The following is a 24,194-nucleotide window of genomic DNA, read 5'->3' on the forward strand; positions in this document are numbered from 1 at the left end:
GACACAGACAGACACAGATCCCTCCTGTGACACAGGGGGATCCTCCACGTAACACATGGTGTGGTGGAGAAGTCACACTGGTGCAGTCACCTGGACCCAGCCCAGTGCTCTGCCCATTGCCAGGTCACGTTTACCAGGTGGGGAGGTGATGGGGGCTCATGGAGTGGCACAGGATCCCCTGGGAGCAGCACAGGATGCCATGGCAATGGTATAGGATCTCCTGGGAGCAGCACAGGATCCCCTGGGAGCAGCACAGGATGCCATGGCAATGGTATAGGATCTCCTGGGAGCAGCACAGGATCCCCAGGGAGCAGCACAGCTGCTTTGGGCTGAGATCTACTCAGTTCTCCCGATGAGAAATTTCCTGTGATTGCCTAAAATACAGCTGAGCAGAGAGTTTTGAGGTGCTGTGTGACTTATTTGTTCTTTGATGCACTTTCCCCTGACAGCACCCAAAATAACAGGGTGAGCGTCCGGAGGACCTGCTGTATGGCATGACTGCACCTACGTGCAGGGTTCCTTCCAGGGCTGTTACATAAATGGGGTGTTTCACACCATCAGCCCACGCATGCTGTGACTCCTCTGTACGTGTCGGTCAGGAGTTGTTGCTGACTTTTTCTGTGAAGGTGTTTAGAAGACGTTTGGCGTGTCTGGGGTTCTGTCCTGTGGCGCTCCAGGGCTTGGGGCAGGAATCTCAGCCTTTCCCAGGGCAGGAACGCGCTCTGCAGCGCTCATGGCACGTTCCTCCGGCTGCGAGCCTGGGACGCTGGGCACTGCTGGGGGTGCAGCCCAGAGAGAAGTTTTAAGATCCACTTAAATCCAGGTTCAGCTGACCAAGGGACTATAACCCTCCGAAACAGAGCCCTGAGCCTCCAAATGCATCCAGGCTGCCCTGTCTCAACAATGATGGAGCATTTCACATCACTCCGAGGCAGTGACACTCGCCTTCCAGGCATGGCCTGGGGAGGGATGGACGGTGGGTCTGCTTTTCCACCAGCTCCCATTGGCCGGGCCACTCTCCTGGGAAGCGGAGGAGGGAAATGCAGCTCCCTCTCCCCGTGAGAGCCACGAGCTCACCTAAGGACAAGTGTCGCTGGCCAGAAACCACCTGACAGCCTTTCTCTGGCAGCCATCAGCACAAGGCTAACGCGACACTTCTCCAGAAGAGTCTCCAGCAAACTCTGGTTCAGGGGCAAGTGGTGTCTTTGCATTAGATAATGCTGGTGGCTTATTTTTCCAGGGAATTTGTGCAGCCCACAAAAGCCAGGTAGGCTTTTACATCCTCAGCCTTCCTGAGCAGAGTATCCAAATTCGTGGGTGCGGGATGCTCATCTCTCCTTTCAAACCTGCACATTCGCTCTTGGGTGCGGGCCTGTGAAAGTTAATGTTGCTGACTTACCAGAGCCTGAAGTGCGTACCTGGACCTACATCCCTCTCACAAATCTTTCCAGGGCATTAATGGTTAAAAATGTTCTGAATCTGCTCATTGTCACAGTTGAAAAGAGTGGCCTCCCGTGCGGGTTCCCGTTTCTGAGCCCAGCGGCTCCCGTGCGGGTTCCCCAGCCCCCGCGCTGCCTCCTCCCTGCCTGCCGGGGCTGCTCCTCCCCAGCACCCCGGGCGCGGGATCGCGGCTGTTCCCGGGGGGTGCGGGACGCACGGGCAGGACACGGGACAAGGCGCCGCGGCTCCGGCAGCGCCAGCGCAGCGCCGGGTTCAGCCCTTCCCCGGGGGGAGCTGTTGGGTTTTCTTGCTGCGGGAGGAATCGGGAGCCGGGGAGCCCGCCGTGCCCGTGGCAGAGGGTGCTGTGGAAGGTGCTGCTGGGCCGGTGTCAGCAGAGGGCACCGGGTGCTCGCCGGGACGGCTCACGCCACACAGACCCGTCACATCGGTTCATCACCCTCCTCCCCAGGCTTGATTTGGGGAGGTGACACAACCACCAGCACAGATGTCATTTTACTTTGCCTTAAATAATTTTTTTCTCTCTATCCTCACAGCCAGTTTCACTCATTTTCTCCAGCTTTCCCTCCACTCCTCTGCTGCGTCCCTGCACCACCCAACGCGAGGTTTCTGAGCACCTGAGACTCTTCCCCACGATCTCGCTGACCATGCTCTTCACCCCACCAGCCCACACCGCTGCCCGCGCCACAGCCAGCAGGACAGGACTCCCCTCTGTCTCGTACTGCTCTGTGCACCCTCCTGCAGTTCTAGCTGTGAGAACACAAGCAGGCAGCACCCCTAATGACAGGGGTGATGTGTTCAAACTCAGGCACAGGGTCCTTGCTTTCACACTATTCTGCTCAGCAGAAGCCCCAGTTGAGCTGTGCTTTGCCTCACTCTTGTTCATTCCTCTCCATACCATTGCTCAAAGCCCCTTGTTTCCCACCAGACACCCTTCAGACAGCTCACGGTGACTCGAACACCCTCAGCGAGGCCGGGAAATGCCAGGGAGATGCTGCCGGGACCTGGGCACCGCCAGGCTGAGCAGGAGCCGCAGGCGGGGAGCCCGCGGTGTGCCCAGGAGCAGAGGATGCCACTGCAGACTCGCCGGGAATAAACCTCTGCTGCTGTACCCAGCACTCTTGCCTACATGTGTCTTGCTGGACTTAATGCTCTCGGTTTTGGCTCTTTCCAGCGCTCCTCAGGCGGTCTTTCTTAAGGGAAAAATCCTGAGAGGAATCCCGCTTTGTTTTGTGCAGTTCAGGCCATTAGCAAAACTGCATTTACAACTACATAAGGGAAGCAACCTCAGCCAGGTGGGCAGTGCAGCAGAGCTGGTGTTGGTGGAATCACCACCTTGCCACGGGCAGTTGCCACCCCCGACACAGCAGTGTGGCCGTGCTGGAGGAGCGGGAGGTGGCCGTCCACCTGTCCGTCTGAGCTGTGGCGTGCTGTCTGTTCCCTGCTGCAGAGCAGCCCCCTCGGGCAGCACAGCCTCCGATTCCGCAGAGCACCCACGGAGCTGCAGAGTGGCCTGGGGGCCTTTGGCAGCAGGGAGGAGGACAAAAAGAAACTCTAATTGGAGGGAAAAAGGACAAGGAATGATTTTAACTTTTTCACGTTCCCAGCTGGGAGGATGAAGAGCAAATTTCAAATGCGCCAGATGAGAGCAGGATGGAGTGTTGTCTTAGAGCACAAGGAGCATCCTGAGGCTCTGTCAGCTTGCTGAGGGGCTGAGGAGAGGTCACCGGTGGCTGTGGGTGCTGGGACACAGAGCAGAGCACACCGACACCGGGCAGCGCCATCGCCCCAGCTGCGCCCGACAAAAGCTGCTGGTGGTTGTAGCACCCCCTGCAGGTCAGGATCCCCGGCTGCCCCCAGGGAGCAGCGCCTCAGGTTTGGTGCCTTCGGTGGGCTTTTTTAAGGTGGAAGGTGCTTCCCTGGTCACTCAAGTGAGAAACCAGGAGGAACACCCCAAATAAATGGGGGCTGTGGAAATGACAGTGTCTCCTAATTTCAGAGGGGAAAACGATGACCAAGAGCTGGACGGAACAGCTGGCTGGCTGCCTTGCGGTGTTTGCAGGGGCTGGCTGTCAGCCGAGGAGCGTTCCCGCTGCCCCCGCCCAGCCGAGCTGCGCCCGCACGGAGCTGCGCCCGCAGGGACACCCGGGGAAACGCGCCCGCTGTGCTTCATGTCCCAGTCACACATCCATCCGACACTTCAAGGAAATCTGATGGGAGCCGGAGCCCTGCCATTCAGCAGGAGACGGGCGAAGTTTCACTTGCAGAGTGAAAACAGCTCTGCATAATCCCTGATGTTTTTCATGGCATTCGTTTCTGGCAACGTGTTCTCTCAGCATGATCAAAAGTAAAAGCAGAACAGATACAAATTGTTGGCACACACCTTTCCCCTGCAGCGTTCGGAGGACACCACAGTAGATTTCGGGAGCTTTCCCTTGGCAGAACTGGTAGAAAGTTACTGAGAATCTTTCTGGCAGTCCCAAGATGCTGTCAGAGAATAAGCAAGCACTTTGTGTTTATGTACTCCTAAAACCTGCATATTTGAGAAGAGGAGGAATTATGTGCTTAAAAGTAATTGATTGTTGTTCCATAGTTAAAAATAATAATAACAATAACAATATATAAGATGGAATAACTGCAGGACCAGCACCGAAGCCACCCTGCCCCACAGCCTGGGCGGCTGCAGGCACACCGGGGCACGTTCAGTGTCCACACGACCTTCTCCCCTCCTGGGAGAAGACACCGAGGCGATGCTGCTGCCTCCTCCTCGCCCTGGGTCCGTTTACAGGAAGCATCCAGTAGATAAGAAAAGCTGCAATGCCCCCCCACGCTTTGAACAGACCTGGTGCGTTTCTAGCACTGTTCCAACTCCCCCGTGAACCGCTTTTGGCTTTTCAGACAGGGGTTCCTTTGTTCGCAGCTCGGGCTGTCAGGAGCCGGGGTCGGCCGTCGCCGGGCACCTCCTCGCTGCCCAGCCCTCGCTGCTCAGCCCTCGCTGCTGGCGCTGCCGCCTTCCCGCCCACACAAACACTCACCGCTCCCGAGCCCTGATTAATGGTTCTGCTGTGCTGTCGGCCTTTTGTGCGGCACCCGGGAGGAGAGATGTTCTTCCAGAGCCCAAGGACAGGCCCTGCCTTGAAGATCTCCCAGGCCAGACTCCAAAGGCAGAATGGAAATGGCAGAGAGCAGGGGGAGCCCGAGCCAGGGGCTGGAGCTGGACTGGCGTGGAAACCCGACGAACGGCGGTGAGGCTGCGAGCGCCGGCACCGACCGCTGCTCACGGACAAGGAGCATGAGCCTGGCAAAAGAGTCATCTGCAGATGATCAGAGCTGTGCAAAGCTCTGCAGGTGAAGACAGGGACTAGATTTAATAGGGGGAAAGATTCCAGAAAGGGAATTACTGAAGAATAGAAGAAAAAGCTTCCAGGACCACACCAAAGGACCCTCCAGCCCAGCACCCTCCTTCTGACAGGTGTTGGGACACAGGGAGGAGAATGAAAACAGAGCACAAATGCTTATTTAGTAAGACCTGATGGGCCCCTCTTCCTTGAACTCTCTAGTTTTCTCCCAAACCCATGGACAAATGCGGCATCCAGAGAATCTTCTGGCGATGAGTTCCACAGCTCAAGCACCCGGTGTGTAGGGAAGCACATTTTATTTGTTCTGAACTGGAAACCCAGAGCTGCTGTGACAAGCTCCAGGTTGGTGTTGCAGGAGGAGGAGAGCGGTCCGCGCGGGCGGGCGGGCCAAGCCGAGGAGCAGGAAGGGTTCACCCCGGCCCGCTGCCATCGGTTCTCCTGGCGCCACTGGTGCTGCTGGGCTGCACCTGCCAGAGCAGCGCTGCTTTTCGCACACACCTGCCGGCCCGGCCCATGCCGGGAGAGGAGCTCCGGCTTTCTGCGGGGAGGGATTTCATTGTTGCTGCAGAGTCCATCTGGTTTGCAGCCACGTACCTGCTCTGATTTCAATAGCGCGCAGCCGAACAGAAGTCAACCCTAAATGTGTCCATACATCGAGTGCCAACACTGGCAGTCCAGAATACAGAATTAAGCATAAACTCAGCAGTAGCAACCCACTGCCTAAAGTACGTTTATAGGCATTAGTGCAAATCAACTGTTCTTAACCTCCTGGCAATAAATACGGCTGTTGCATAGCCATGGTGTTATTGTACAACTCAATAACGTTTCAGCCTCTCATAAATGAATATTGCAAAGAACCGTTTCAGAAGGGCAGTCACGGCATGAAGTCAGCTTAAATCAGTGTGATTTTTTAAACATACCAGGATCTTTGGGCAACCTTTTGCTCTCACTTGTACCCACAGCCCCATTCTATGCAATTGAATTCTCTGAATTGATTTTTCAAACTTACTTTCAGATCCATGAGAGAGCTTCGTCTCCGAGAAACCCGGCAGCGCTCAGGGGCTGCAGGCGTTATTATTCCTGTTTTCTGCTGAAGCCTGAGCACTGACCCTGCATCTAAATGTTGACCCATGGAAGCTGAGAAAAGCAGATTCATTGTTTTCCAGTCGCTAAAAAGCGAGTGGTCCTCCCCTCCGGGATGTCACCCTGAGAGGGCTGTGGCCAGCGCCACACCGACGGCTGCTGTTGAACCGCAGAGCCACTCGAAGCCACAGAGACGACAGACCTCGCCTCGCTTCGGACTTTGCGCAGGACTGGAGCAAGGCTTCCCGAAACGAGACAAAGAACTCCAAAATGCCACGGTCACCAGAGGACTGGAAGCAAAGACACCCTACATCCCATCGAACAAGCAACAGCCTGACCCACAGGACTTTCCAAGCTGGACGAAACGTGTACGAGAGAAAGCCTGTGGTTATCTGCTGTCCATCTCAGTATTTATAGCCTTCATTTACGGCTGTGTTATTGTCTGCTGGCCTTGTGGCTTTCTCTTGGCAGTGACGGTGACTGTGCTCTGCGGTGGCTGGGCGGCCGGGCGCAGGGCGCTGTCACGGGTCACTGTCGCGGGGCGCTGTCGCAGGGTGCTGTCACGGGTCACTGTCGCGGGGCGCTGTCGCGGGTCGCTGTCGCGGTTCGCTGTCGTGGGTCAGGAGCGCTGGGCCAGCACAGCCCGCGGGGACCCGCAACTGCAGCGTGGCGTGTGACAATAGAAACCTGCCCAAAGACGGGGCAGGGCCGTCATTCCTCCTGGTGCGCTTGTGGAGGAACTCATCTGAGCATGGGCCTCCTCTGAAGGTCGGGTGGAGACATTTGCACCAGGACCTAATGCACTCAGAGCTTCCAATATTGGTATTTCTTGGCCCGGGCCATTGCAGCTCCCAGAAAAGCTCCTGAGGAGTCCGGGCAATGCCGCTGTTTAATCCGTTTCTTCCTAGGCTCATTTTGTTTTGGAAGGTAGAAGCAAACTAGATGATCTCCTTTTCCTCTGCCTCCAGCCTCTTCTCTGCTACAATTCAAGCTCTTTTGAAACAGCTCTTATTTCCCCCCCTTACTTCAGCTTTTCCAGATCCTCTGTTTTCTCCAGGGAGACGCACCCATGGCCAGGCACAGCCCCGCGGAGCAGGGGGGCCCGGCCGAGCCCAGCTGCGCAGCGCCCGCGGTGCAGGGCAGCGGGTGCGCGGGACGAGACGCGCAGGGGAGACCCGCCCGAGCGCCCGGCCCGCTCGTCTCAGGCTGGGGCGAGACGACGAGATGACCCTTCGGAGCCGCCTGCGCGGCCAGCGCCCGCAGCACAGAGAAAACAACGGATGGACCTGTCACCTCATTCGTTACTGTTGGCTTCGCCCTTGACTCTGTTGATCTTTTCAAGGTAAATATCAAATCAAGCCATGGTGAAAACAAACTGCCGCAGATTTATGACTTCTGCTCTTAATTAAATCTTCCTTTTGTAGCTGCTCGCTCACAGGCAACACTCTTGGCTCCACGGGGAAGCCAGAGCAGGTAACAGACCCAGCTCAGCTCTGTGATGGGTGAGTGTCCCTGTGCCTGGGGAGGGGTCCCTGGTCACCTCCCCGCTGGAAGGCACAGGGACAGGCTGCCCAGGACCCCCCGCAGCCGCAGCTGGTGACCGTCCCCTGGCTCTGACTCAGCTTCAGCTCAAGGTTCCCCAGCTTGGTTTGACCTTTGCAGCGCATGAGTCACGGCACGAGCCACCTGGTGACACCTGCTCGGTGACAGACGTTCCTCTGCACAGGGACGCGGTAGCTCGGCGGACGCGCGAGGAGCAGCCCGTGCTGCATCACTGCGGGCTCTAGCTTTGCACATTCCCTCCCGCATCACGAGAAGGAAACCCCCGCGCGCCCAGGGCCGGCGCACCGGGGCAGCAGAGGCAGCAGGACCCCCTGCCAGGGCGTGCAGAGCCAGGTCCGAACCAGCCTGAATAAACACCCCTTCGAAACGGAGGAGAAAGTAAGAGATTGTGAGGAAAAATCCTGACTATGAATCTGTTCTGCTGTAATTTCTGGCCTGTTGAGCAGGGACCTCCACAGAGCCTGTCCTTGGGCTGTGTTCACTGCATGGGCATTTTTGTGGACACATCTTCTTCTCTCTGTGTTTTTGGGCACAGTTTCCCTCCCAGTGGGACCCTCCCGGCGTTCCCGAGAACTGCAGCTATTTTCTACCCAGGGAAATGGCCTCGGAGGAGCCAGCGAGCCAGATGAGAACGAAGGCAGCTCTTTGGGAGGATAATGAGTGTTGGGATTGATTTCAGTTCGAAGGGCACGCTGTCAGCCACACCGCCCCAGTCATCAGCTTTTCACAAAACTGCTTACCCTATTTTTCCACAAGTGCTATTGAATCCAAACTTTAATGAGGTATTTAGTCTTTTCAAAACCCCAAATAGTGACTCCCACATTTAGAGCAATAATATTTCTCACTGCAAGTTAGTAAAGTAATAAAGGCAATTACAAATTCTGAAAAGAAAATATTTTCAAAGAAAATTTGGCAAAATATACTGCAAAGCTATTCTAGCCCAACATCGCAAACTGTTCCAATGGAAACACTGAAAGATTTGCTTTTTTTAAAAAAAGATTTTTCACTCAAAAAAGTCTGGAAAAGCAGCAACTGTGTCCTACAAGAAGCTCGTTACTGGCTCTCTTGTCAGGATATAACACTGAAAACCAGCAGAGAAGGCAGCAAGGACATTTTCCCTGGTTGTCTCTCACCCCCCGGTACAGGACACGGCTGGAGCCGGTGTCGCCTGGGGAACCGTCCCCTGCGGTCCCTGCAGCGTCCTCTGCGCCTGAGGAGCTCCGAGCCACACGCACCCTGCGCAGCGCGTGCGGGACCGCAGGTGACACTGTCTGCAGGTGACACTGTCTGCGGGTGACACTGTCTGCGGGTGACACTGCCTGCGGGTGACACCATCTGCAGGGCACACCGTCTGCAGGGGACACCATCCGCAGGGCACACCGTCTGCGGGTGACACTGTCTGCAGGTGACACCATCTGCAGGTGACACTGTCTGCAGGTGACACCGTCCGCAGGGCACACCATCTGCGGGTGACACCGTCTGCAGGGCACACCGTCTGCGGGTGACACCGTCTGCGGGTGACACCGTCTGCGGGTGACACTGTCTGCAGGTGACACCGTCTGCAGGTGACACCGTCTGCAGGTGGCACCGTCCGCAGGGCCCCCCGGCCGCAGCCCTGCAGTTCCCGTGCGCAGCTGGCGCCGTGCGCTCGCTGCATTCGAACCGGTGTCACCCAGGGAACGCAGAGCAAAACCAACCAAAACAAGCCAAACCAATCAAACCCAACCAAACCAAACAAAGCAAGCAAACAAAGGTGGAAAGATGCTGAGCACCGAGCAGCACAGTTCAGCCTCTGCCCACTGAGCTCCTCAGTTTTCCTTTCACTATTTTCTTTAGGGACAAAAAAACCCCTACAAACAAACAAAAAACCCCAAACAAACAAAACCAGAACAAACCCCAAATCCTTTGGCAATTGTTTGCAAACTAAGAAACTGCATTTAGTGACTGTGATTCTGTAAGAAACTTACACGTACGTTTCGGGCCAAACGTGGCTCTGTCGCTCCGGCCAGGCTCTGCGTGCGGCTCCGCAGACCTTTCCCTCCTCAGCAGACCCCGCTGCGCTTTCCTTTAGCTGTTTGTTACCTGGCAGTGGCCACGGCGGACACAAAGCCCCGGCGTTCTGCCCTTCTCAGACCCCACCCAACACACGCACCACGGGCAACACCCGTGTGAGGAAAGATACCAAAGAACGAGGCGGTACTGACATCAAAATACCTTAAATGAACAAAACAGGGCATCTGAGATACTTGTGGGATGTATTCAAGGAGAAGAGCCGTTTTGGTCACTTCTAGCCCACTGAACGGGCAAGTTTGGGGCTGATGGTGCCAGAAGTGTCTCTAATAGAGAAGTTCCAAGTGATCCAAGCGGTGGGTTTTACACTGGGTGCTCAGCACCGGTTTCTGACAGGGCGCTCAGATCCCTTCCTTTCACATTCAGCCTGTTTTCCTCTCACGCACCCTCTCGCTCGCACGCTTTAATCCTCAGGCTGTGGCCAAAATAAATTAAATTGACGAATAGAGCTTGATCCAAGTATTCAGTTAGTGGCATGTTTCCTTAACAAGGAAGAGAAAGTGAAAACATAGAACAAATTACAGAGATAAGCATCAGAAAAGTCAGAGCTAATCGGATCTCAGCACGTTCATGTGAGGTTGGCAGAGTGCACTCGCGGTGCGCTGGAACGTCGGAGGGGAGCTCTGGCCTCTGCTTTAGTAGATGTTTCAGTGTGCTAAACTTCCCCCGCTCTTGCAGCGCGGCCGCGGCTGTGACAGCTGGACGCCACCACCACCGCACCACCCCAGCGCCGGCAGCGCACCCGCCGCGCTCTGCCCGGTCTGTGACTGTCCACGTGCTTCGTGACAGTCACATCTCACTGCGAGTCCGAGCACCCACGCGGGCACAGGTGGCCATGCTGCACAGAAATACAGATCATGTGCCATTCACAGCATCCCAATGTCAACCCGGTGTCACTGCAGGACATCAGCTCGCGAAATGCAAGAAAGTGGCTGCAGAAATGAATTATAGTGAAAACTAGTGTTTTTCTTCTTTCTGCATTTCATGCGCAATCGACACGGCAGACGTTTGTGAGGCGGCCGACTTTGGTTCTTAGTTCTTCAAACGGAACATGTTTCGTAGCAGCAGCTCTGGGCTCACGGCAGACACTCCTGGGGATGTTTCCTGAGCCCGTGGGCGGCTGCGCCTGGCGAGCGGCGAGCGGGAGAGCACAGCGGGGACGCCGTGCAGCCCAGGGGACACGGGACAACCGCCGGCACGCAGCGGGCTGAGAACACACAGATAACACAGCGATAACAAAGGTAGAAAGCGGCTCAGTCACCTGTGACAGGATATTCTGGGAGTGTTCGCTGTGCCGCAGGCAATGACACTGAACCGCCAAGTCTGGGTGAATTTTAACCTCCCAAGTCTCCGAATCCAACGAATGTCACCTGCCTCAGCCATGTGCCCTGTTCCCGGAGAACAAAGGCGTCCTTGTCCCGGGGAAGGCAGCGGTGGTCTGCCCTGGCCGGGGCACCAGGGCGTGCTCCGCTGCTTTCGCTGGAAACCCATTAACACAGGATGTGGAACTCGAATTCAACGAGACTGCATTACTGTGTATTGTACTCAGTAACTGAAGCAACTGATAGATCTTGGCTGCCAGAAAATACCGTCAGCTACTTCAAAACAGTGCTGAGATGCCAACCACGACTCCTGCTGGTGTGGACACCAGCCCAGCCCGAAGGAAAGCCACCAGGCTTGGGGACACGGGCTGCAGAGGCAGGAGCGCGCACTGCTCATAGAGTCATGGAATCATTTCAGTTGGAAGAGACCCTCAGGATCATCAAGTCCAGCCATAGCCTCACTCCAGCACTAAGCCATGTCCCTAGGAGCCTCATCTAAACACCTTTTAAACCCCTCCAGGGATGGTGGCTCCAGCACTGCCCTGGGCAGCCTGTTCAGTGCCCACAGCCCTTTCCAGGAAGACCCTTTTCCTACCATCCAGTCTGAAGGTCCCTGCCTGCCCCGGAGCCCCCGCACGCGGCGCCGTGCGAGCCCACCGCCCGGGCTCCTACAGCTGCACAGAAACCGACGCGCACGTGGATTCCGGTGTCGAGCGGATGATGAGAGCAGCAGAATGCAGACGCGTCCTGGGGTTTGTAAGCACTGCGAATGTCCCTCCCGAACCACGGGAGGTGTGTGCGCTGGGAACAGGCTCAAATGGGCAGCCTGCAGTCCTGGGGCGGGGAAAGACTGACGTGGTCTTGCACAATATTCCCTCGATTGTAGAAAACTGAGAAGAGGGAGAAGAAAATGAAGATGCCTGAAATGGCGCCTGGAATGTTTTCCAAGTAATGCACGATGTACTTAACTACTTTTGGTGAGGGTTAATATTGTGTTTTACATTTTGCATAAATGTACAGTTCAAGGATCTCTCCTTTAATCAACAAATGCTTAAAGCACTGCTTCTTGTAAAGTATATTTTGTATGATATTAGATCCTTTATGAACAGAGACATGTCTTCAGCAAGTGCCATCATCTCGGCACTTCAGACGGTGCTTCTTGCTGAATCCTTTAACTTGAGTCACCAATGAAAAAATAAAATATGCTCCTCCGCTTTCTGTTTCACTTTTCACCTGAAGTCAGGCTGAGCCGGAGCTCTGCCCAGTTGTACTAGTGAAATGCTGCTTTCCCCAGTATGTCTGGCCCAAGTGAGAACTGCGAGTGCCAAAGCGCCGCGGGGAGCGCCCTGCGCGGATCTGCGGCCCAGCTGGAGCCGGGAACCGCTAAACCAGCGAGAATTATCTTCACCCAGCCTCCCACATACACCGCGTGACACTGACGGTACTGGGAGATGCCTATGGCCATCTTACAAAACAACCTTCGGGAAGGTCACCCATCAATAGCTCTCGTCATGTGCTTTTATCCCGAGTGAATGAGGGATTTTGGACACATACAGAGGTTGGTGACGGGCCCATCCTCGGCTCAGGGTCTGGTGTCACCGTTGACCTCTGCCTGATTTTCCACAGCCCCATATGCAACACATGGCAGCTCCAGACAGTCCAAACCGGGACGTTGTGCTATGCCTGACATTAATGACCTTTTCTACCGTTTCAGTTGAACATGATGTGGCATCTCTAGGCAGGACTGGAAGCAGACAGGTTAATTTGCAGACAGGTGCAGGCAACTGAGAGCAACATGATAGCAGCAGAAGGTCCTGGGGATTCTCTGATGAAAGAGAAATATAGGTATTGCCCTCCACAAACTTCTCATTTCACACGCTGGGAGATTTAAACCGTGTCTCTCCAAGTGGTCACGAGCTGGACAAGCCAAAGGAGAGGTATCCAGAGAGGTGCTCCCCTCTGAGGCAGAGGAACCTCTGCAGCTGAGAGCAGGAGATGTGCTGCTGGAAGTGAGTGGCCTCCTTCTCTCCCACCCCATCACGGGATGAATTAACACCTACACTGATTGTCCTTATGGCAATCGATTATGAAGACAGGAACATGGGAATGGTACAAACTGCCAAGCAAATCCTGCAACAAGGGGAGATACTTGATTCCGTTAGAACACCAGATCTGGTACCTCTGAACATTCTCCCCTGCGGATGCACCGACCCAGTAAAACACATTGCAGAGACCTCCCGGCCACGCGCTGCCGGCACCTGCCGTCGCCACGGGGGTCAGGGAGGACGCGCAGGACAGTCTGTGCGGTGCACCAAGGAGACTTGGCATTTCTTCCTGTGCACAGAATTCCACAGCATCCCAGAAGTGTCTTGGTGAAGGAATGATTCACGGAGAGGCTGGGGCTGCTGCGGAGCTGTCTGTTGTGAACAAAAGGTCCACGCAGCATGAAGGCTTTTAGACACAGCGCCGGTTCAATGTGTTAATTATTGCGAGTGCGCTTCCAAAACCACGGGGGTACTCCTGGAGCGGGTTGGCTGTGCGACTGTCGCTGCCGATCACCAAACCCCGTGTCTGACACGCGTCCTGGCAATGGAGCCAGCTCAATACACATGCAGTACATCAGGTCTCAGTTACAAAATCAATTCCATATTTTTCAGCGGGCACGTCTGTCCTTGTGTTATATTCTCGAAAGGCAGCACAGGACGTGGCAAACTTGAGCGCCTGATGTAGCACAGAACAGTGAATATATTCTGGAGCAGGGGAGCTGGAAGGAGCAGGATGACAGGAGGTGCTCCTGGTGCTTCTCAAAACACACATTACAATACGTGTGTGTTCCGAGAGCAGCTGGGGACTGGGTGCTTGGGACATTATCCTACAGAAGACACTTTCTGTTTGCCAAAGCTTGCATGTTGCCACTGCTGATCCTTTACTGAAATGGTAGATATCAGCGGTCCCAAGAACTTGAGCAGAGGTGTATCGGATAATCGTGTTTTTCAATTAACAGAGATGATCAAAGCCGAAGGGTCACCCGCGGGTGTTCGGGGAATGCCACAGTCCCAGCCGAGCACCGGGTGCTGTTCCATGCCCTGTGCAGGGCTCGTGCCAGCCCGACTGTGCCGCTGAACAAAAAGGCTGAAGTTGTGCTTTCCCTTCGACCAGGAATCCCCTGTGGAGTTAAGGCTTTAGCCCTGCTGGTTCTGAGGCACTCAGTACTCAGAGCTTCCAGCGCTCACAACGAAACCCCAAACTGATCAGACTGAGAGGGAGAGGTCTCGTTTCGGAAGAGGGGAAGGCAGCGCTGTATCTGGTTTGGCAGTTCTGCAGGGCTGGAGAGCCCGTCCCCGTCCCCACCTCGAGCAGGGCTCTGTCAGCCCTTCACAAAACATCGCGGGTATTTTAGAGTCTCACCTATCGGCTGGAGGACAGCAGTACTGTTTACCTGCCCTGAAAGAACATCTCAGCTGTGACTGTCAACAACAGCTCTTTTTAAGCTGGTTTCCTAAGTGAGCAAGGCTTTTCTAATTATAGTGCCTTTCTGTCCTTGCAGCCCTTCGTTACCAGCCCCCCGTCACCTTCAGGAGCCTTTGCTAGCTTCGCTCAGACGTGGCTCCGCAGCAAAGCTCTTACAGACACCGCGTCACCGCAGGTGCAGTGCGGCGGTGGCGGCAGTGGCAGATGGGTGAGGTCCCCAGTAACGCCGGCGTGAACGGGAAGTGTGCGCTGGACCATCCTGCAGGCCGGCAGCCCCGGGAGGAGCTCGAGGGGACGGGGCAGCAGCAGCGGGTGGGCTCTGCAGCGGGAGGTGTCAGGATGCTGTTGGGAGAGACGGGAAGGGATGTGGAATGAACACCAGCAAAGCGACCAGGCGGCAATGCTCAACGCACAGCTTGTTTTCACGGGTTGCTGCCTCCTGGCCCACGTGGTGGGTACTGGAAGCCTTATGGAATTGTTTCTGTTAAGAGGTGAAAATGATGATGTGAGTCAGATCTTTTTTCAGTTCATTCCTTCCTATCTGCAAGTGTCAAAAGTTCTGTTTCTGTAAACACGGCAAAGGTCAGCAATAGCCAGAAGTTTCCGCGTTAACAGCTTCCAAGTGCACTTTTCTACCCAGTTCTGTGCCCTTGAGCGCTCTTTTTGTTCTCTTTGCGCACCAAACTTCCAAGGAGTCCTCAGGCTGCCCAGCCACCCTCTGCCTGGAACACGGGGCCAGAGCCGCAAGGCCCCACAAGCACTGGTAGCCAGTTCCCTAGGAAAACATCTTGTCTGCACAGTTATTTCTCGTTCAGGACTTGCACAGCAACATTTCACTCTGGACAGCTGGTTCTGCTGTTTATTCCGTTGTTACAGAAAGGTGTCTGACGATGTCTCCCACTTTGCAGGATGAGAAGCAGCCACCTCTTCCATGAGCTTTGTCAAGACCTTCGGTTCCAAACCCCTCATTAACCACTATGAACCGTCATTAGCATCTTTCGGTATAACAGCTCTTTTTCCATATGGAAACTTAGATTGTGATTTCTTCACGAGGTGTGTGAAGGAGCATTTCTCGTTCACTGGAACGCACCTATCACATTATTACATGGCTGGAGAAACAGTAAGGTGAAAAATGACCTATTTTCCAAAAATGGATCTTTATCATGCTCCGTAGCTGAATTATGTGTTGGAGCATGCACACAAGCCATAGATAACAGACATCCTCACTTTAGACCATAGTCTACAGCAAAACAAAGCTGAAATGTAAAACCAGTAGAGATTAAAGCCAGAAGGGGACAAGCACATGTTAATGGGAAGAGCAGAAAGCAACAGAAGGTTGTGTTACCTTTATGGGAAAAGAAGAAGAACCAGATCTGAAGAGCTGAAAGCGAGAGGACGTGCTGACTGATTTGCTTCTCGAGTTCCTGAGCAAACTCCAACACATGCCAAGGTAATTGAGGGGATGGAATGTAAAATTGCTCTTTTTACAGCTGAAGCCTTCACGCTGATCTCCTATGCCAGAGCGTCTGAACGTGAAACAACCAGCCATGGCGCCAGGCCGGCACTGCTGCCCGTCGGCGCAGGGCGGGTTGCGCTCGGCCCCTCCGCTCCGGAACCAGCGGCGCGGCTGAGCCGCAGCGAGCTCCGCGGGATGGGGACCCTGCGGCTGGGCTCCAGTGACCCCCTGGAAGCGGTTCCTCTCCACGGGAGGCAGGGAGTTCTGGAATGGAAAAGGTGGAAACCTTTATGCTGCTCCTCAACTCCTGCATTTTATGCTGAATTCTGCAGGTCACCAATGAAATCCTGCTCCAGGTGAGAGGAGGTTTTGGAGAAGATTGATGGCGAGGCTCGGTTGGGCTCAGGGGGGCCGAGCTGCAGCTCAGCTTTGTTTCTCTGGTGTGCCAGGACACAGGCCGGCAGGCCAGGAGAAAGGGGCAGGACCACAGGGCTCGTCGGGAGGGCAGCGCCACGTGTCTGGAGTATTGACCGTACCGAGAGGTCACTGTCCGACCAGCCTGAGCGACAGACGCGGCTTGGGCAGGAATCCTGGACCTTTGGGAAGGAAACCGAGGAAAGGACACTCAAGCAAAACCAGAATATAGTGTGAATTCTTGGTCAGCACTGAGGGAGAGCTCAGGGGTCTGAGCGAGCCAGGGAGCCACGTGCGGGCAGCAGCCAGCTGCCCCGCCGCGGCAAGACTCCTGGGCCTTTCCTGGCTTGTTCTGGAAAGAAGAGAGACATCTGTGCAGGGCGGAACTGGCAGGAGGACGCGAGACCGCCTGAGGGGCTGGGAAGAATGAACGTGTGCTAATCGAACAGAGTGAGGAATCGTTCCAGCACGGCAACAGGATGGGCAGCAAGAAAACGGTGGCAATGGTGCTGCGTGGGGACAGAGGAACGACAGCACCCGCCATCGCCAAAGCCTGGGACCTGCTGGTACCGCCAAGGCAAAGCACGTAGAAAAACACCATCATTGCATCAAGTAGCATCTAACTTTGTCACCTAAACTTGCACGGAATTGAAGAGGATTTGAAGCCCGAGAGGAGCGGGTTTCCCACGGGATCGGGCCCCGCCCCCGCGCGCCGGCCGCAGGGCGCGAGCGCAGCACGAGGTGGCGCCGCTCCCGCGAGGCCGCGCGCGCACCCGGCGGGCATGGCGCGGTCACGGCGCGGTCACGGCGCGGTCACGGCGCGGTCACGGCGGGCAGGGCCGTGCGCTGCGGGGCTCCTTGCGGCGCCTGCCGCACGTGGCGCCTGCCGGCGCTCCCACAAGGTGCTCTGCGGGCCGCTTCCCTGCACTATTTACCCAACCCGAGAGCGTTTACATAGCGAATAACGAGCACCGGAGAGCCGGCCGCGGGACCCCGCCCGCCCGCGTGGGAGACCCGAAGCTCGGGCCTCGGCAGCTCCCTGCGGGGGGTTCACACGGAAAGTCCTCCGGGGTGGCGCCACAAGGTACGGGCCGGGGCGGGGAGAAGAGCAAGGGCGCTGGAGGAGGAGGAGGAGGAGGGTAGAACCCGCCCCGCTGGCCGCACGGCGCGGGCCGCACGGCAGTGGGGCGGCTTGAGAGAAATCCGGCGCGGACGCTTGTTTGCACGTGGGCTCCAGGGCCTAATTTAAAATCGGAAGCGAGCTCTGCAGGCAAGTATTTTCTTTCTGCCTGCACGTTGCTGCTTTTCGTCAAACAGCCCATCCAGAGGTGTCACACACCGTTCTCTTCAGCCGCCCTCAGCAGGAGATGATGGTCCATAGCGCTTCTGGGATTTTTTCCTTTGTGCGGGTAAAATCATGTTGGTGTGGTACTGAACGTGCAGCTGCTGGAGCGCAGTGCAGACCGTGGACACTTGCACCAGTACTTAGTAGCACGCTGATTTCTCCTTGCTGTGGCTGAGCTGAAGAAAATCGGTGTTCTGGTTTCAGCAGGTGGTGGAACGCTGCTGTTCTGCAGCTTTCCTGGGCAGGCGCTCGCTGCTCTGTGCTGAGCCATCTAGACAACGTGTGATGAAGCCTGTGGTTAGCGGGACGTGTGGCCCGCGGCTTCCAGACAGCAGCCCCTCACCGTAAATAACCCACATAGTCCTGTGGGCTCGTGTAACTGCCTGGGCCGTGCTTTGCATGGAGTCAGATGCAAATCCTGCCGTGAACGCGCAGCACCACGGGTCGTTGCGGTGGGCTTTACCCCTCGCGCCGTTTCCTCGTCTGTGGCTGCACTGATGAACCCCGGTGTGTCTCTGGGGTGTGAGGAGAGCGATCCTCGCCCAAGGGGAACAGGTCGAGCCTAAAGCACGCAGGGCGCTGTTACGTCTGCCAGAGCTGCTCTGGAAAGCCTGTTCCAGCTGCCGTTGAGTGCCACACTATGGATTCAGCCGTGCAGCCAATTCCTCAGCCCTCAAATGGTCCATGTTCTGTTTGCAACGTCTGGAAGTCATGGCTGGCCAACCCAACGGCCGCTGCCCTTCAGAGCGCACTCCAGGTGTTTTCCTCTGTGGCTGTGGCTGGCACAGCTCACATAAGGCATTCTGAGGGCATCTGGCAGTTTGAAATGACGCCTGTGCCCTCCTCTGAGGCTTCTCGGTTTGCTGATAGTGGAACAAACAGTCCTGAAATGTTACTGCTTTTTTCCAGTTCTGTATGTGTTTTTCTGGTCTTTCCAAATATCAGCGTAGTGCTGTAATCCCGCTCCGCAGTCCCGGAGTCTGCACTTAGAATTTGTGGTGAGAGACGGGTCTGTCAGAATGCAAGAACATTTGTGAGTTAGTGCCATTAAAACCAATGCAAGAGACTTAATGGCCCCTTAGTCCCTGCTTTGTGTTTGAACTCTCCACTACCATAATTTGTTTTCCCCTCCGTGGAGCAGTATTTATGCTCCATATTTCATGCATAAAATGCATTCAGTTATCAATTCAGAACAAAAGAAGGCAACATTACCTATGCAAATTCTTTAGCTAAATGCTTTCCTCATTGTTCCCAGAAGGAGAAAGATGAGGCCACATGTAGCCGCAATGCCCATCTACCAAATGTCTGATCCTTAGTTTTGGCCATACTCACTGGGTGCACACCCACTTCTTACGTTGCTCTTACCGCGGCAGTGCGTGCGCCTCGCCCTCAGCGGCGCGGTCGGGTCAGCGCAGGCTCCGGGGAGGTGCTCCAGCGGGCACCCGAGCGCCGGGTTCACACATCACCTGCCGTCTGGCTGGGTGACGTAACTTAGAATGTGCAAAGTTTAATGTAAAAATGGTCTAAATTTGGGGTTACTGAGGGATTGCTAGAAGCATTCCTAACAGTGGAAATTGTTGTTTTTTTCAGATTCATTCTTTCGGGCTGTTTCCATCTCTTTCGTCTCTCCAGAAGATGCTCAGAGGTGTCCGCTGGGGTTCAGCAGGTAAAAGACCAGTGACCTGCTGTGGGAACGGGGAACTGGCTCTGTTCTGTGACTTTTTATTCTTTTCCCCATAACATTATTTTGCTTTTAAACTTTGCCCAAAGAAAGTTCCCTGGTCTGTTGGGCTGGGAGTGTCGTCTCCCGCACGGCCTGTTCCCCAGGCACCATCCCGGGGATTTGCACGATTCCCAGAGGTATTTTAACCTGCCTCGGGAGACTGTTGTGACAGCTGCGTGTTTGTTCTTCCACATATGCAATAAGTGTACCTGTCTGTTTGGATGCTCTGAGCAGGGCAGCATCTGCTAGTACCTCCGTGCGTTCGGCTTTGTAACGCGGTTGCTCTTTACGCTTTCACATCTCGCCCGTCATTTTCAGTTGATGATAATTTGGCTCCGTTGCAGTTCGATTCTGTGCACTAAACGGCTGTTGTTCAGTGACGCGGTGGCTGCGGAGCGTCCGTATCGTCCGTTCTTGGGATGTACACGGTGTGCGCTGCTGTGACGTCTGTTTGGGGTCCCCTTTAGCAGACTGGGGCTCCCAGCATCCCGGGGAACCCAGGGACGCTCCTGGCTGTTGAACATGTGTCTGAATATCATATACATCAGGTCTCTGAGGAATCCAGTTTGGTTTTGAACCCTGTAGCTTAAGATTCAATAGAACTTGTTGAAAGCTTTTTGGTGGAGAGAGTTGGCAATTGGCAAACTACCTTTTAGAGAGCAGTTTAGGTTTTAAAGCAAAAATGTATTTGCAATAAGAAAAGGAAAAATTGTCAAGGGATTTAAACTTTCTTAAAAATAATGTGATTGTGATTTAAAACAGATCTTTGAACTTGCAACTACCTGGCAAATTTTGTATGCAAATCCACTTTTGTATATCTTCATACTAATGTGATAATTGACAGAGAACTTTATGGGGAAAACATCCAGAAGGAGCTTTGAATGTTTGTGTAACATCGAGTTCTGTTTAGTTAGGAGAATAGCTGTTCTCAGGCTCATCTTTATTTTGAAGGGAAGTTCTGTGGAAGCGGCAGGAGCACACGATGTAGAAGCTGTGGCTGCAGAAGGGAGGTTCTGTAGGTCAGATGTTCCCGGCTCCTGGAGCAGCGTGGGGAGCCGGGGGGCTGCAGCCGGGGCGCAGCGGGAGGCGCCTGCGGGCCACGGGCTGCTCGGGCTGGCCCAGGGGCTGCTCGGGCTGGCCCAGGGGCTGCTCCGAGCTGTCCCGGCACCTCCTCTGGCTGCGGAGGAGCTGTCGGGATGGCTCAGAGACCTTGACAGCTGGCCCTCGGAGCGCAGCTCGGAGCTGATGACACCCGCGGCCCCTCGGCCACCTGGCTCACACCGCAGCCAACACGACACGAGCAGCCAAGAGATCTGGACTGTTTTGCCTTTCATTGGATGTTTCACACATGGATTCCGTGAAAGCACAAGACCGTAGAGCATGAGTCCTGTCACAGCGTGATTAGTCTAAGGTTTCTCAAAGGCCTGTCCTTCATTTAGGCCTTGGTTTTTTTCCAGATGAGTTTTCCTCTGCTATTCTGGCAGCATCCACCAGTAGTTTTCTGGTATTGACACTTCCTGGTTATTCAACATGTCGGAACCCTTTGAAAATAGAGTTACCTGTTGTATTAGTGACAGTTTTATTTATTCTATTTGTATAAAATGCAGAGGTGCTCAGGAGCGGCTCAGGGCTGGCTCGGAGGCGGCAGCACAGGATCCCGAGGAGCTGCCGGTGCAGCTGGGGCGAGGGGCGGCCCCTGGAATTGTGCAACGCTCCTCGGGCTTGGGATCCTACACCTGGACCGTTGCGCTCGGCTTCATCTCCAGTTGCTGATGAAAGACTCATCAGTGCAGCTGGTAGCAGTGAAACGAGCTTTTGTAATCCTCCTTCTCCGTAGACATTTCATGGGAGCAGCAGGTTGAAATGATGCCTGCTCCCGGTCTCTCTGCTATTTTAGTTTAAATGACTCGCATTGTGTTCTTCTGTGCCCTGTCCTGGAAGGCTCCAAGACATTAATTTCTCAGACAGCTGTGCTGCCTGAGGACGGCCCTGGCGCAGCTGTTCACCGCGGCGCCGCTGGCAGCCGCGCGGCGGGGGGAGCGGGAGCGCAGAGCTGGCGCGGGGGCCGCGGACCAGCGCAGCCACGCAGCCGGGGCACCAGCGGCTGGCGATGGTTGCTGTCCTCATTTACAAGTAAACATTTGCATTCCTGGGCTGTATACAAACACTACAGAAACAAACCAGCCTTTTAAAGCGGAATCTGGAGCAGCTGCTGGTGTGGACTTACCAGCTCAGCACTGTTTGTGTGGAAGGTCCCCGACAGGCTCATCGCATGGGAGACCGCGCAGGGTGTGCCGGAGGGTGCGCGTCCTTTTGGTCACACACAACAGACCCGTTCCCGGCAATGGGCGCTATCATGGCTTTACCATATAGGTCATGCTGGCCCAGAAAATGCAGCACAGCTCACAAAACGTGGCAATAATATGCGGCCTTTAAGGAGATCCATGCCATGTCTTTGAATTTAAAAAGCAAGCTGTTTGTACCTTACATACTGGATAACATGAATTCACTTGTGATCCAGAAATTTACCAGATTACCTAGCAGAGACATCTTGGACCCTAAAATAAGGTCCTAAAATCTTAACTTTTCTGTCAGTGTATCACCCTCATATTGCTTCAGCATAATACCAACAAACCCAGTGTGATTTATCTTCACTGTATGTGTTGGACTAAGGAAAGAAAAACCTTGTGGAGCGGCAGTTCCTCGTGCAGGATTTGTAAATTAGATGGTCAGCACACCTCAGTGAGGAGCGCGATGGAAACGCAGGCGCAGCAGCGCTAGGTTTGCTGGTGCTGATACTCCCTGACCAGTCTGGACACATGAAGGTTTATTACATCTTTGAATTAAATTCCAAATGAAGAAACATAACCTTCTTGTTCCAGATTTCTCAAGTCATCCACTGAGCAAAGGCAAGAGTGAGCAACCGGCAGATGATCTCTGGTCGTAATTACTGGTTTGATGATGGTTTTGGAGATGTCCAGCTGGTAGAAAATGAAAATGGGGGTGTGCCCCGGTCACCAGCTTTGGAGAACAAGTGCCGGCGCTCCCTGGCAACGGAGCTGCTGCTGCCCTGGAGCTGGTGAGCGTGGAGCAGTGTGTGTGCACAGCGCGCTGTGAGCCCGGGCTCCCCTGTCACCCTGAGGGCTCCCCTGTCACCCTGAGGGCTCCCCTGTCACCCTGAGGGTTCCCGCGCGGCGTGACTGGTGTCTGGGCTCTCTGCTGCCTCTGGTCAGCTGCAGCAAGTGGGGGGAGGTTTAGTGTCCGAAAGGTCCTTCCTGCCACGCGCCGGGGGCTGGACAAGGAGTTGAACCCAGACGATGGGTTTCCCAGGCAAAAGTGTCATTTGCTGAGCCAGGCTGCAAAATGGTATTGTCGCTGTCACCCCCTTGTTGACAAAGCACTTATGCATGTGGAAGGTGCGGGCACGCTGCTCTCAGTGCTGGGGTGGCTGTGAGTGCTGTGATTCACAGCTGGAGCTGTGGGGTGTAGAGCAGGGAGGACAGCGCTCGGGATGGCTGGGGAGAGCCCGCGGTGGGAGTGAGTGGCTGTCCAGAGAACAGTGCGGAGTTAGGGCGGATCACAACCTGAACCCAAAATAAAGTCTTTCCGTTTTAAAAAGACCAATAATATGATGTTTAATTAGGAATCCAGCCAGCAAAACAGCTGAAGTAGTCTTGTGGCTCAACTAAGTTTTGGTAAAGCCTCAAATAAAACAATTAGTTGGGGCTACTCTCCAAAGAAAATATGAACTGGCTGGAGAGCCAGAATAACAAAAAGTCATCAGAAATCCTATAACCTGTCTATATGACCTATAAAGACAGATAACTGTCTGCAAATATGTAAAATGCTGTTACACGAGGGAATAATCTGTTCTCTGGGCTCATGCTGGATAAGGCAAGGAATGATGTGCTTGAACCACAGCACAAGTGATTAAAGCAAGACACAAATTTTTAGAAGTATTGGCAAGAGGCAGTGAAATCGTGAGCACAGATTGGCTGGGGCGGTGGCGAAGTCTCCATTGCTGGAGGCCTTTAAAAGCGGGTTGGACGTGCATCTCCCAGGAGCTGCTGGTCTGATCAAAGCTGGTGCAGCAGAGATGGGTGATGTGGCCTCCCACCCCGTCTGGTCTCTGTCCCGCTGTTACCGTGCACCAGTGAGTCCTCTCTTGGCGTGCTGGGGACGTGGGCAGCAGCGTGAGCACATTCTTGTGACCCTTGTGGTGTGGCAAGTGCTGCCAATGTGTGCTGCCAGTGTTTACACATTCTGTAACCGAGAGTGGAGCCTAATGAGTTTCCAACTAAGTTATCAGGGATCTTTTCCGTTCATGCGTAAGATGTTCCAGATACAACAGAAACGGGATAGCTTAGATGTTTTTATGAAACCTCAAAACCATGGATGTTTTTGCCTTTCTCTACAATTGCAGGGCAGTGTCATGATTCATTTTCTAGATTAGGGTCTTGTCGGCTTGCTTGTCCTTTGAAGTTCTGGGACATCCCGGGTCTGGCTGCCCCCTTGCAGCAGCGTTGGCACAGGGTGGTTTGGTGTTCAGATATCCTCCTATGAGAGCTGCGCGAGATAGCAGGAAAGGTTCAATTGAGACCAAGGGGTATCAGCGGACAGCACGGAACTTCGTCGTCTTCGTGTCATCTTAGTGAAAGAAGACCTGGGTGCAGGTCTAGGAGAATGGGGGCTCCATTTCACCAACTCTGCCCCGGTCACCTGGTTACAACGCGGCGGGATTTACACACTTAGTGACACTAAACCACTCCGATCCCTCGGGGTTTGCACGTGCACACCTTGCTGAAGGAAGCCAAGGAGCTCCAGGGGAACAGACCATTCCCGAGCTGGGAATCACAGTGACCGGCAGGGGACGGTGACACTTCATTTCCCTGCGGGGGAGCAGGTGGGACACTGAGCACACAGCGCGGGC

At 54.7% G+C, this 24,194-nt stretch overlaps 1 long non-coding RNA gene across 1 annotated transcript in view; it reads left to right on the forward strand.

Annotated features, from left to right (window-relative positions):
* The first annotated feature begins 16,961 nt into the window (after positions 1-16,961).
* Positions 16,962-24,194, forward strand: part of LOC110363881 (uncharacterized) — a 36,719-nt gene continuing 29,486 nt past the window's right edge. The window contains exons 1-2 of the long non-coding RNA XR_010475589.1: positions 16,962-17,280; positions 19,132-19,207. This is a non-coding gene — a long non-coding RNA (uncharacterized LOC110363881). The remainder of the gene's footprint in view (positions 17,281-19,131; positions 19,208-24,194) is intronic.

This window comes from Columba livia, chromosome 12 (genome assembly GCF_036013475.1).
Source record: "Columba livia isolate bColLiv1 breed racing homer chromosome 12, bColLiv1.pat.W.v2, whole genome shotgun sequence".
NCBI lineage: Eukaryota > Metazoa > Chordata > Aves > Columbiformes > Columbidae > Columba > Columba livia.